Raw genomic sequence first — 11,662 nt, 5'->3', positions numbered from 1 at the left:
AGTATTCTACCACCACAGGCCGTAAACAACTGCCTTTTTTACGGTGACACCAAACACATGGCTTTGGGAATTGAACCTTCTCGATGAGCGGATGTTAATTTGCAGAAAGGCATAAGCAGACGAGAGAAGTAGGGGTAGGGTAGGGTTTTATATAATTGTGAGCTTCAGAAATAAAGATTTAAAGGTTTGCTGTGTCCAGTTTAAAGCAATTCTCCATAAAAAGCTTTGAGTGCCTTGAAAAAAGCGCTTTATAAAAATGTAACCATTTACCAGAGGTGTTGTTCCCTCATCAGAAACATGTCAGCAGGTTTTTCGACGTCATCCATGCACGTTTGAGTAATTTAGCGATCTCTCCTGGGTCCTATTTGAACCCTCCTTACAGTTAGTGGTGGTACAAGCCTGTCCGAGACTCAGCAAACAAGCTTACATCACCCATGCTCCCAATTCTCCGTAAATATACAAAAACATCATACAAAACAATACACTACGACTTCACAAACCTGATGCGATGTGCTGTAGGATGTAGGCTTATTGTAATGTGAAGAAAGTGGAGACTCGGAGCATCAAAAATGAAACTAAGTGAACATACTAATACGTTGTTTTTGGTGAATATAGCATTTTCAAAAGAATAAAAGGTAACATGGTGATCTAAATGTGTAATAATCCCTCTTTATCTCAATAAGTTAAATATGTGCAGCTTTAAAATAGTATAAAAATAGAAGTCGTGGTGTGTTTTCAGTTGTTTTAAATAGACAGAGAAATGTGTTTGATGCTGCAGACAGGAGCAGACAGAGACAGGCAAAATCAATACAAGCATGTGGTCCATTAGTGTGTGTGAGCAGGCAGGGGCTACAGATGGTGAGAGAGGGAGAGAGAGGGCGGCAGGGGGAGGGAGGATGGACAGAAAGAGAGAGGGAGTGAGGAGAGAAGAGAAGAGGGAGGAAGGAGATGAAAATAGGGGTAGGGTAAAGAGAGCGGGGTAGAAGAGAGAAGGAAAAGACCAAAACAGGAGAAAGGAGAGAGGAAGGGAGGACAGAGAAAAGGATGATAAAGGATAAAAAGAGAGAGGGGGAAAGAGGGGTGAGCGAAAAAAGAGAGATGGGTGAGGGGAGGTATTGGAGAGGTGCACAGTGAGGGCTAGAGAAAGAACAAGGGAGGAAAGGGAGAGAAGACAAAATGGGGAATGGGTGAAAACGATTGAAGGAGGAGGGCGAACAAGAGGCAAAAGAGCAGGGCATGGGAGAGAGAGATAGAGAAGATAGAGGGAGAGAGGGAGTAGACATCTGTTCAGACCAGATCGATAAAAATGTGTGTTTATTTATAAAGTGATGGAGAGCGAGAGGGAAGTACAGGGAAACACGGTGATATGGAAAAATCTGTTCAAACAGAAATAGAAACATTCACACATGCAGCTTTACTCAGGAATTTACCTGCATTTTTTCCACAATAGGGTCATGTGTGAACGAAGCTAGAACTGATTTCCCTGCATTTTTGATTTGGTAATTTCCTTGGTATATTACTGGGAACATGCAGGAAAGGATTATGTGTTAATAAGGCCAGGGAATTGTGTATCTGCAATTTCATTTTATTTTATTTTATTTTATTTTATTTTATTTTATTTTATTTTATTTTATTTTATTTTATTTTATTTTATTTTATTTTATTTTATTTTATTTTATTTTATTTTATTTTATTTTATTTTATTTTATTATTTATTTATTTTATTTTATTTTAATTAATGTGTTTTTTATTTTATTTCATTTTTTATTTTATTTGTATTTTTTATTTATTTTATTTTATTTTTATTTTATTTATGAGTGAATGGGCTTATTAAATATTTTAAATGACCTTGAAGCTTTCTCAATAGAATGTGTATTATATGTATTATCATTTTGCTTAGAGGGCTGTGCAAATAATCCGTGCTAGCCCTGTGCTACCTCTTTGTCTCAACGGAAATGAATTAAATGAATTAGTTTAAAGCCATGCTGTGGAGCATTCCAAGCAAAGCAACAGCATCTCCATGGAGACAAGCAGGTGACGTGACCTCCACCAAATTTAATGGAGAAAATGTTGTTTTTCAACAAACAGAACAAATATGACAGATAAGAGAAAACACTGCAGTGCCTATAAGTACTTTTTGTTTTGTAAAGATGAATGGGACCAATAACCTAACATTGGGAAAAGAGGGAGAGAGAGAGAGAGATGAAAGAGAGAGAGAAAGAGAGCGAGAGAGGAGGTGGCAGGGGAGGTCACAGGCTGTAAACAGTGAAAAACATTGTCTATTTTTGCTACATACACGAGGGAGGAGAGAGAGAGAGAGAGAGAGAGAGGAGAAAAGAAAGAGGGAAAGAGATCGGGGAAGAGGGAGAAAGTTGTTAAGGGAGGAAAAGGAAGAGAGAAGAAGAAAGAGGAGTAAGACTAGGGTAGGGAGGGAGAAAAGAAGAAGAGGAGGAGGAAGGAGAGAGTGGAAAAGAAAGAAAGGAGAGAGGGGAGACACAGACGAGTCGGAGAGAGAGAAAGAGAAAAGAGGATGTATAGGGAGGGAGAGAGGAGAAGGGGCAGGGAGTGAGGGAGGAGGAGGGATGGAAGGAGGGGACAGGTAGACAAAGGAGTGAGAGCGGAGGAGTGAAAGGGAGGAGGAGAGGGAGAAGAGAAGGAGGCCTGAAAATGTGAGTTGTGCATTATTCATGAAGACTAGATGAAGTCAGATGAGCTGGAGGAAGAGCCACATTATAGGACTGGCATCACAGGTTACACAATGGGGCTTTATTTTTTTTTTACTGTTTTATATTTACTGTACTGAGGGTAAACCCGGTAACCAGAAGCTCTGTGGTTCAAACCTCATCCAAAGTTCAACTAACAATTATGTTTAGATATTTTAATTTTGTCATTTATATTTGTATGTGGTGATTTTTTTTAAATAAATTAATGTAATATGTAAAAAAAAAAAAATTGTAATATATTAAAGATGAAATAAATGAAAAAAATTCGATTCGCGCTTGTCTCTATGGAGATTGGCTGCTTTTCCTAAAATGTTCCACACTGATATTACAACATATACTGTATCTCTTGTATTTATTTCATTACAAGCGCTTTCATTGCTCAAATATACCTTGCAATAAACTAGACGCACCTCCACAGATCTGACATGTAGCTTGCCCTGGTGCAGCTTTCTCGTTTTGGAGTTTAATTTTAATGCTGTACTGTGGAAGTATTTTTCTGCGTGGTAAAATATATACTAAGATTCCTTCCTTTATTCCCCCGTCTCTCTCTTTTGTTCCTCCCTCTCATTCTCTCTCCCACTCCTCTCCTTCCTCTGTTTCTTTCCCCTCTGTCTCTCTTTCTCACCCTTCAACCCTGTCACTGTCACTCTCTCTTTCTCTCTCTCCATCTCTCTATCTCCCTCTCTCCCCGCTTCTCTCCTTTTTCACTGAAGCGAATACATGCACATCAATGGGAGCATGTGTGCAGATTTGAGCAGCTAATCAGGTGTGGCCCAGAGCAAAAACAAAAACATCACCAGACAGAGAACAGAGAGGGGGGAGGGAGAGAGGGAGGGAGAGAGAAAGGGGGGTAGAGAAAAGAAGAGAGAGAGAAAGAGAAGGGGAGAGGGAGGGTAAGAAGAATCGGGGAGAAAGAGAAAAATAGGGAGAAAGAGAGTGATGGACTGGTACTTTCACCTCCTCCCTCCCTCTCTCTCTCTCTCTCTTTCTCTCACTCAGTCTCTCTCCCTCTCCACCCACCATCTGCGCCCGGAGAGGGGTGTCTGTTCTGCACCTGTCCCCTGTCATTACCGAGGAGTGGTGGAGGGGAACGGAGGGAGCAGGTGGAACAAGAGAGTGATGGAGGGAGAGGGCGGGACAGAGGGCGATATAGACAGGAAGGAGAGAGAAAAGAAAGAGTTTTTGCCTTCACGGAAACCATCAGCGTGATGCCTGACCATCCAATCCCAACTTCCTGAATGCAGAAGGGTCTGGAAATGTCCTGACTTGGGATGGTCCAATCACAGTCGCTCATTTGGATCACATGTTTCTCAGATGTAGAAAACGTCTTTTATCCAATACTTTGCCAGGATTCAGAATACACACTTCTTCAATACTTTAAGTAAATGTGAGTCTGGTCACTGGTGAATATTACCGTTTCAGATTTGGTTGATTGACAGGGGGATTAGCCAATCAGGGACAGGCAACAGGTTCGTTTCAGTCTGAACCCTGCATCCCTCTGTTTGCTCCGCCTCAATCACGCCCATCTGAAATCTCTGTGTTTCCCCCCAAAAAATATGAAAAATACAAACTAAAAAAGCTGTAAAATGTAAAAGAACAAACCTTTTAAAGTGTCTTATTGAGTGAGAGTCTGAAGTGATTCTGCATGTAGTTTTGAAAGGGCAGAGTCACCGTGACCTAAGGCGACTTCACAGGAATATTTTCTGTAAAACTCAATTACTTTTGGCTCTGCTCCATGAACACGTGAAGAGGACGGAGAGAGAGGGAGAGAGAGGGGGAGGAGAGGGGTGTGAGGGGAGAGAGGGGGAGAGAAAGTACAGAAAGGAGGGAGGACAAGGTGTAGGGAGGCAGAGAGAGGAGGATTAAAAGGAGGTGTAGAGGAAGAGAGAGGACAAAGGAGGGGAGGGAGAGAGAAAAAGAGAGAAGAGAAGCGAGGAAAGAGACAAGGAGAGAGGGGAAAGAGGAGTGGGAGAGGTGGAAATAGAGAAAAAAGAGAGGGAGAGGGAGGAAAATGGGTAGAGAGGGAGAAATAGAAGGTTAGGGAGTGAGAGAAGAGACAAAGAACGAGAGATGGAAGCGAGAGAGAGCAGAGACCATCATATACTCAGGTCACTGTGTCCTTATTATATTTGGAGGGGCAGGAAATTCAGATTGGTCCAAAGTTTTGAAATGTTTTTATACAATTAGAATGAATCAGACTTTTATTAATCCCAAAGAGACTGATTGTGACTGATTTTGTCACAATGTGCTGCTTTTACATTGTAATCTATGGGAAAAACTCATTTATATTTAACGCCATAATGTGTCACTTTTTAGCAAATACATTGACTGATTGTTTCAAAGTGCAGCATCTTTTATGTGTTTTAAGTTCTTGTTGTGAATAAACTAAACCTCCTCCTGCATGTTGTATTGCAAATGCTGTTCCTTTCACTATAATCTTCCACAATATGGAATAAAACTTCAATATTCACGGAGAAAGTACGTTTTTCTCATCCTACAAAACTTTGACCTTATTTTGTCGTTATTTGTGCCATCTGACCCGTACAACAGGAGCTCCTGGTTCCTTGCCCAGCTTATGTCTTCTGCTCCCCACTTTGTCGGTCCGATCTTCGTCATTTCAGCATCTTCTCCGGAGACTTGTGGCGCTTTGACCTCTCTATTATCACACAGCAGCTAACATCCACACCTGATTTAACCCGTAGAAAAGAGCGGGGACTGAACACGCCGATCGATGGAGGGACGCGAGGAGAATGAGGAGTAGAGGATTAGGATTACAATGCAGTTATATCATGTACAATGGAGTTAATAAAGCCTGATCAATAGGCCGCTGACCTTCCACAGCTAGAGCTTAACTGCAAAATCCTAATATTCATGTAAGCTAAAGTCATTTCAGTTCAGTTAGTTCAGCTGGTTTGACTGGTTTAGGTGTTTTTGACTGCTTTTAATTTATATATTTTTGTAGTTTCAAGCTAAATTATACTTATACATATAATTAATATTATAATGACTTTTTTTTCAATTTACAAGATTATTTTTGCTCTCTTCTCTGTTTCTACATCTCTCCGTCTTTCCCTTATGTCTCTGGGGTTGCCTCTCCACAGATCTAAATGGTAAATAATCACTTTTTATATATATATATAGTGCTTTTCCAACTTCATTCATTCACTCGCATTCATACACCTGTGTACACAAATACTGTGCGTGAGGTGGGTTGAGTGTCTTGCCCAAGGACACAACAACAGTATTCATCTGTCGGAGCTGGAATTGCACTTTCAACCTGTGGATCAGTAGAAAAACTCTCTACTAAATGAGCTAATATTCTGTTGTATGGAGAAAAGCACCAGAAATGTTGCACAGAGCACCTTTAACCTGCAGAATAATCCTAACCTACGTGTTTTGACTTCAGGTTTGCGTAGGAAAATATTGAAATCAGTCTGAAATAGTTGCATCTTTGTACGTTTAATTCCCCAGGACTCCTCGTGTGAACTTAAGTGTGATGTCTTCATTTGCCTGTATTACAAGTTTATTAAATCACTCTACGACAGTGTCTATGTGGAGGTGCTTTCAGCGTTAATCCCATTATAACCTCGTCCTCCCCTTTAAAATCGTTCAAACACGCAAACACCTATGACACACCGTTCAGACCTGAGGCTCGGGATTAAACCAATGTAAAACAGATGCCAGTATTATTTCAGCAGATTTACAAAGTCGCCTCAGGGGTAAACGCTTCAGAACTGTTTCATTTTGATCTGATACAACTCAATATTCAGGAATTTAGACAAGGTATTACCACATACATGATCAAATGTTGTAAGCGAGGGTTTGGAATGAAAAATGGCCTTATTAAGGTGCACTGTGAGTGCTTATAGTGTCTCCAGGGCGATGTTAAAGCAATGCCTTGAATGTTCCACAGTGTGATATTAAAAGTATCTATTGTACATTTACTTTACATGATATATATGTTCTTAGCTTGACATATTAATGGAAACAGGTAGCATAGTATATTTAATTAGGGTCTTTATTTTTATTCTTATTTATTATTATTATTATTATTATTATTATTATTATTATTATTATTTTATTTGATTTTTTTTACTGTACCTTGAAAAACGAGCTTTCTTGCTGTGCGGGGGTGGTTTCCATGAAGATGTATACGTTAAATTAAAATTCTGTGGATCATTTCAGGCAACACAAAATCTCCATGGAGACAAGCAGGACCAAGTCATTAGAGCAGACCCTCCACCAGAAAAGTTACATAATGTACCTTTAACAACAAAAATAGTGTTACAATATTTTAATAAATTAGGAATTGGAAAACATCTAACCCATTTTTTCCTTTTCAAACTGGACCAATCACAGGAGCAGCATTGTGGACTGGGTGAAGTGTCCATAGGATCCAAAACCATACTTGGCTAGTTCTTCTGAAAACAAAAAAAAAAAACTGTATAATTGACACTGAAAATATCCAAGTATTCTTCATATTTCTGTGCTAAAGTTGAGTGTTGTTTTGGTGCAGATTTGACAGGTCACTTTCTGTCCTGTCTGTCCCGATCTGTGTCCCGTCACTGTCTCCTCTCAGAGTGGGCATCATTAGCATGTGCTAGCAGCAGCGCTACTGGCAGATTCAGGGCATCTCTCTTTCTCCCTCTCTACTCTGTCGTACTCCCTCTCTCTTTCTTTCTCTCTCTCCTCTATCTCATTTCCCCTCTCTCCTCTCTCCGTCTCTCTCTCTTTCTCTCTCACTCCATCTCTTTTGCTCTTTCCTTTCTCCCTCTCTCCTATTTCGCTCCACATCTTCTTCTTCTCTCTCCCTCTTTCTTCTCCCTCCCATTCTCCCTCTCTGCTATCTGCTATCATACCCCCTCTCTTTCTCTATCCCTCTCTCTCTTCTCTCTATCTATCTCTCTTGAGTGCTCTTTCCATCTGTTTCCCTTTTTCTCTCTGCCTCTCTCTTAGTCTCTCTCCTTTCTCCTATCTCACTCAGTTCTCCTTCTTCTCCCTCCCTCTCTCTTTCTTCATCACTCTATCTTCTCTCATTCTCGCTCTCTGCTCTATCATATTCCTTCTCTCTTTCTTTTCCTCTCTCCCCCTTTCTCTCTTCTCTATCTCGCCCCCCTATCTCTTTCTCCATCCCTGTCTCTTCCGTTCTCTCTCCAGCTCTCTCTGTTTCTCTCTCCTTTCTCCTTCTCTCCTATCTCACACCATGCCTCCTTCTTCTCTCCCTCTCTCTTTCTTCTCTCATTCTCCCTCTCTGCTCTATGATACTCCCCCTCTCTTTCTCTCTCCCCCTCTCTCTCTTCTCTATCTCCATTTCTCTTTCTTCCATTCTCTCTCTCCTTTCGCCATCTCTCCTATCTCACTCCACGTCTCCTTCTTCTCTCTCCCCCTCTCTTTCTCCATCTCTCTTTCTTCTCTCGCTCTCCCTCTCTGCTCTATGATACTCTCCCCCTCTTTCTCTCTCCCCCTCTCTCTCTTCTCTATCTCCCTCCCTCCCTCTTATCTCTTTCTCCATTTCTCTTTCTTCCATTCTCTCTCTCCTTTCTCCATCTCTCTTATCTCACTCCACGCCTCCTTCTTCTCTCTTCCTCTCTCTGTGTTTCTTCTCATTCTCCCACTCTGCTCTGTGATACTCTCCCTCTCTTTCTCTCTTCCCCTCTCCCTCTTCTCTATCTCACTCTCTCTCTCTTATCTTTCTCCCTCTCTGTTTCTTCTCTCATTCTCTCTCTCCGCACAGTAAATTGATTTAAATGTCTTAAACTGTCTTGTCTAACATAAACAAAATGGCGGCCCACACTCTACATTTATAGTTAAAATGACTTGAATAAATCTTAATGGGGATGGATCTGTCTTGTCAAGTCAAATGATCCACCAAAGTAACACGATATCTAGTAAAGGCTCCCTCCCGCTGCTCCTTCCCCTCCTCCCCCTGCCCTTTCTTTTTTTAGTTTACATAACTCACGTATTGATACAATGAAATAAATTAAAAACAACCAAAACAATATGAACAAAAGTGACATACATACAGGCAGATAATAACACATACTAATGCAATAACACGCAAAATTCAATACAGGAAAACCGAGGAAGTGGTGACACCGCTCCCTCCCTCCTCTCTGTTATTACCTTACTTTACCTTATGCTCAAGCTCATTTCTTAATCAACTAAATGATATTTTTGAAGATTTTTATAGCCTTTTTTGTCTGTCCTTCAGCGTTATTGCCTCCGGTTCTGTCTGCCTCTGGTCAGTCCTTGCCTCTACTTAGACCTCCTGTGTACAATTTTCCACTGCCAGTAGCTTTATTCAAATTAAACCATTCAGAGACACTTTGAAATGAATAGAACAAACATAACAAGTAAATATGTTCATCACAAGACTAAAATCCAAGTCACATTAACAGCGTGAGCTTGTTGTTCTTGGAGAGCGTAGATGCACTGAGGCGACAGAGGAGACAGGCCAGAGAGGAGAAACTGCGCTGACAGCTGGATCCAAAATGTCCGACGGCAAAGAGATGGCAGTGGCTTCACTCTCAGCGCTTTGTGACACTGTCTCCATTAGCAACAACTTTTCAAGAAACAGAAACGTGAAGAGAGGAGGAGAGGAGAGGGGGGGGGAGAGGAGAGAGGGAGAGGAGAGAGGGAGTGGAGGAGAGAGGAGAAGAGAGATCTGGTATTGATGCCAGTCTGTGGAGAAGATTCTGTGGTTAAATCGTCTGTTTATGTTTATACAGCTCTGCTCAAACACACCTGCTCCTCCTGTTGGTCGGCCTCTGTCCTGATCTGAGTGACAGGTGGATTTAACCAATCACAGTGAAGTGTGAAGTAGTGAACAAATAGCAGTAAATGGCAAAACTAAGGCAATACGAGACTGACTTCTATGAATTATAATAAGCTTGGTTGCATTTGGTTTGGGCAGAACTAAAAAAAAACAAGCTCCCAAACAAACATGTCGTACTTTGTGCTGTTTGGATGGATGTCTGTGGGGGTTAATCTCAACCACATTTAGTAAAAGTTTGATTTATTTTCCATTAACCACTTTGAAGTATTCATCTGATTATTGGTCTTTTCACAATCTCTTTGAGTCAGAGACATCCCAGTTTAATAATGTGTCGAGCTCAGAGGCAGCGCTGGCTCCTGCAGGGCACAGCTCCACACATCTGTATCTCTGTTTCACTTCAGAGGAGACAGATCCTCAGTCCTTCAGGAAGAGTCCAGTGTCTCTGAAGAGAGAGTGAGATTTCCTTTTCCTGCTGACCCCCCTCTGTTTATCCTGAAGAAGAGAAAGAGGGGGAGGGAGAGAGGGAGAGAGAAGGGGAATTAGTGAGAGAGAGCGACTGGGAGATAGATAAGAGCAAAAGAGGGAAGGAGAGAGGAAAAAAAGAGAGAGGGAGAGAGAAAAGGAGAGAATATGACAAGCAAGAGAGGGAGAGAAAGAGAGAGCAGCAGATAAAGAGGTGGGAGAGAGAGAGAGAGAGAGAAGAGCACATGGAAAAGTGGAGAGAGAAAGAGACAAAAGGAAAGGAGGGAGAGATGTAGATAGGGAGAAGAGGGAGGAGAGAGCAAGGGAAAGTTAGAGAGAGAAGACAGCGGAAGAGATAAGAGAGAGAGAGCGCGCAAGAGAAAAGGAAGAGAGAGCTTTTTTAAAAAATATATTTATTATGTGTCACTTAAAAAGAAACGTGCAAACCAATAGAATACAATCGCACATCTGTCCCACGATAGAAGGCGTCTCTCATTTGTGCTGAGTCTAACGGGCAGCTCCTGACCATAGTGTTAAAGAACAGTGACTCCTGCCCGTATGGCGTCTCTCTGGAGGACAGAGCTCCAGGCCTTCAGCACAGACTGGTAAAAACCTGAAGCTATTCTGGTTAAAGCTCAGTAGGAACAGGTGATTGTGGTAGCTCTGTCGTCTGACTCGGCACAGCAGGACAGGAGCGAGGTGCAGTTGGTTTATGTAGGTGAGATTATTGTGTCCAAACACTCCTTTAGTCTGTTGGAGAAGACTTTGGCAAATGTTTTATAGTCCTGAAAGAGCAGAGTTTGAGTTTTATGCAGCTAAAGTGTGGAACAGTCTTTCTGAAGATGTGAGCCAGGCCTCTACTTTGACAATGTTTAAATCCAGGCTCAAAACGGTTCTGTTCAGCTGTGCATATGACCGAAAGGTTTTTATTCTGCACTTTTCTCTTTCAATGTTAATTTTATGATGATTATTTGTGTTTTGATTTGCTGTATTGTTATTTGAATGTCTTTCTTATTCCGTAAAGCACTTTGAATTACTTTGTGCACAGATGGAGCTACACAAATAAACTTGCCATGCCATGCCATAAACACTGACCTCCAGTTTTTCAGCATGGTCAGGTCGCCCGTCTTGGGTAACAGGGCCAGGTCTGCTCTGGTGCAGCTGCGTGGGAGCTGACCCAGATCCAGCGCTGACGTGAAAACCACATGCGCATCCTCCCCCAGCACTGACCAGAACCTCTTGTAGAACCGCAGTGGTCATCTCCTCCAGAGTGACCAGAGGGCCCTTGCACCCTTCCTCCAGCTCGAGTCGACTCCTCCTGCCTCTCCTCGTCGCACTCACAGGCCCCAGACAGTTTGATACAGAAGGTTATGGGCTTCTGTTGCATTAGTGATGGGCCTTTCTTTTCTAAATTGAAGAATTAGCGTTTAGGTGCATCGATTTCACACAGTGTGGTAACTTTAGCCTTCACTTGCGCTCTCTCTGCTGTCTCACTCATAAAAGACCCCAGAGAGCACTTCCTGTTTGCCAAGGAAGGAAGACTTAGAGAAAGAAAGACAGAGAGAGAGAGAAAGAAAGCAAGACAGAAAAGTCAGTCAGCTCTCCTCCTTTCGCTCCTGATGTGATGGAGTTTGGCAGCAAAGTCCAAACCTCCATAAACTCAGATAAACAGGATCCAGTCTGTCTCTGAGGAAAGAGAAAC

This window comes from Periophthalmus magnuspinnatus, chromosome 21 (assembly GCF_009829125.3).
Source record: "Periophthalmus magnuspinnatus isolate fPerMag1 chromosome 21, fPerMag1.2.pri, whole genome shotgun sequence".
Classification (NCBI taxonomy): domain Eukaryota; kingdom Metazoa; phylum Chordata; class Actinopteri; order Gobiiformes; family Gobiidae; genus Periophthalmus; species Periophthalmus magnuspinnatus.
The sequence above is the reverse complement of the archived record's forward strand: the minus strand, read 5'-3'. Positions refer to the sequence as shown.